Raw genomic sequence first — 3,215 nt, 5'->3', positions numbered from 1 at the left:
TGTGTGTGTGTATGTTTACGTGTATATGAGAAAGAGAGATAGGGAAAGATCGGCCCATCCTGTGGAGTATCTTTGACTAAGGGACTCTATTTTCTCTTTGATGCTTTAGTACAGAAGCATGTTCCCCTTCTGTATTTCTCCAATTAGAGCTGACTCATCCTTAAAAGTAATGTGGCATGAAGTCCTGAAGTGAAGCAAAGGATCATAACATAAGTAAACTCTCTTGGGTGGAAGTCATAGGGAGGGAGATTTTGGCTTTGTATATGAAAAAAGTCTATTACAGATAGAATTGGGATCTGTCCATAAGTAAAATAAATTGCTTTGTGGGGTAGTGAGTGACTTGTCATAAGTGTTCAGGTAGAGTTCACATAACTGCTAATTAAGTTTGCCTAGAATGAGTTTAAGTAAAAAATTGAAAGTTGATCTTGGTTAGGTTAGCAAACTTTGCTGGTGAACCAAATTCCCCTCACTTCCTGTTTTTGTTTTTGTTTTGTTTTTAATAACTTATTGAGGCTATTTTAAAACAAATAATTCAGTGGCATTTAATACCTTCACAATTTTGTGCAACCACCACTTCAACCTAGTTCCAAAACCCCACTCTGTGTTTTTGTAAATAAAGGTTTATTGGTACACAGCTATAGTCATTAATTTACATATTGTCTATAGCTCCTTCAGTTCTACAATGCCAGAGTTGAGTAGTTGCAAAGGGGTCCATGAAGCTAAAACGTTTATTATCTGGCCCTTTATAGAAACACGTTGTCAAACCCTTGTCTAAATCATTGGTTCTCAAACTTTAGCATGCATCAGGATTACCTGGAGGGGTTTTTAAAAGACAAATTGTTTGGAACCCCATATCAGCCAGCCACCAAAAACAACAAAAACATATACACAAACGCTAGACTCCACCCCCAGGTTTTCTGATTTAGTAGGTCTAGAGTGAGGGCCCAGAATGTGCATTTCTTACAAGTTTCCAGGTGATGTCGATGCTGCTGGTCCAGGGTAACCTCTTTGAGAACTACTAGTCTAGCTGATCTCTAATGTCCTTCCTATTCTTAGCATTATTCCATTCATACTTTTGTGTATAATCGCTATCATTTTTTGAGCTAGACTCTGTACTAGGTACACATAACCTTCAAGCCAGTCTTCCCAGTTACCAACATGTGTGTGTGAATGGGTATCATTTGTATGAGTGTAAGTGTAAGTGCATGTGAGTATATGAATGTACGTATGTGAGCATGTCTGTATCTGATGCATATTTATTTAGCTCTTAATATGCTATGTACTACTTAACACGGATTATCTTTGAGATTGTGGTATTATCCCAATTTTATAAGTGGAGAAACTGAAGTTTGGAGAGAGAAAGCGACTTCCTAGGGTCATACAGCTATTAAGTGGCAGACTTCTTTCCCCTGTATCTCTCTGCTTCTCTGGAATACCCCTCCATAGAAGTCTGTGGAAGCTCAGAGCATTCTCAGCGTTGCGTGTACTTTCTGAAATTCATCAGCTTCAATCCTGAAGTTATCTTGGTTTCTTTGCTTGGTCTCCAAAGGCAACAGGAGGAAACTCCAATTTCCTCCCAAGGTGTAACACTAAGTGAGGGCTGTCAAGATAGTAGGTGCCCTTAATTAAAATGCTTCTCTGAATTCAAACGCAAGACTCAGCAGGCCAGGACTTCCAAGTGAACACCACTGGGAGTGTGGGCAGAATATTCCAGGTGAGGACTGATATTCTGGTTGTAGAATTGCTCATTGCTGAGTCTCCTTCAGGGAAGATAAAAGAGCAGCAGCTAATGGATGAGTGTAAAGCTAGGGGATATACTCATATAGTGATGTGAAGATAAAAAGGTGAATAAATGCATGCGTACACACAAACACACCCCCCACCCCATTTCACATGGACAGTGTCCCATTGACCCCATTTAGGAACTTGGAAAACACAGCAGTCTTTTCCAGTTGCCCAGTTTTCCTTGCTATCAATATGTAGAAGCAAAACTCAGGATTTCATAAATTGACAAGATACTGGAGCTGAAGGATCTTAGGACCCAGCCAGCCTAACCGTCTCTTTAGTGAGTACAGGTTCAGGGTATAGAGAGGGCATGCTTTGCCCAAGGTTACAGGGCATCTCATTGTCAGGGCGGCAGCAGGCTTCAGATCTCTTGATTCCCAGTCCACTTCTTTCCATCACATCACTGAGGGATGAGTCAGGCTTATCTCTTAAACAGGAGGCTGCTGGATTCTATCACCATAGAGCTCTTGTGTCACTGACCTAGTTGAGGATTTATCCTCTTACCAGAGTCAAAGGGCTTTTGTTGCTCATCTGCCCTGAGACAAATAGAAATTGCTCTTAATGCCTTATCCTGGTAAGAGGGAGGAGAGATATTCTGATTGCTAGAACCTCAGTGTTACAAAACAATTATGAGTTTCATTTGACTCTAGAGTAAGTCCCAGAGGGAAATGGACTTTCTTAGGATCACATAGCAGTGAAATCAAATGGAACACAAATCTCCTGGCCCCAGGTTGAAAATATCTTCCCCTCCCTCCCTAAGATAACCTATTATAAGAAAGGCAGACAAGCCTAGGTTGTGCCTGGCTTCTTCTTTTTTTTTTTTTTTTTAAAGATGACGCGTAGGGATCTCAATCCTTGGCTTGGTGTTGTCAGCACCATACTCAGCCAGTGAGCCAACCGGCCATCCCTATATAGGATCTGAACCCGTGGCCTTGGTGTTATCAGCACCACACTCTCCCGAGTGAGCCATGGGGCAGCCCTCTGGCTTCTATATTTAGTATAGGCTTCTGCTGCATTATTTTAACTTCATTGAACCTCAGTTTCCTAATCTGTAAAATGGGGATAGTTCTCTTTTAGGGTTTTGAGATGGAGATAATGGATATAATGAGATCACAAGTGCTTAGTAAATAAATTTTAGATTTCCTTCCCTTCTAAATTTTTTCAGCATACTTTCATAAAAGATTTTTTTCCATTGAGGTACAGTTTACATACAGTGAAACACACATCTTTTTTTTTTTTTGTCTTTTGTCTTTTTCCGTGTCCGGCAACGGATCGCAACCCTCAGTGTTGCCCCCGTACCGGACCGGGGACCGGCAACGGGATCGCAACCCTCGGTGTTGCTCCCGCGCCTCGCTCAGCCAGTGAGCGGGAACCGGTCTGTATGTGGGATCCGAACCCTCGGGCGGGAGCGCCGCCACACTTCCCAAGTG

Source organism: Galeopterus variegatus, unplaced genomic scaffold (assembly GCF_000696425.1).
Source record: "Galeopterus variegatus unplaced genomic scaffold, G_variegatus-3.0.2 Scaffold11089, whole genome shotgun sequence".
NCBI lineage: Eukaryota > Metazoa > Chordata > Mammalia > Dermoptera > Cynocephalidae > Galeopterus > Galeopterus variegatus.
The sequence above is the reverse complement of the archived record's forward strand: the minus strand, read 5'-3'. Positions refer to the sequence as shown.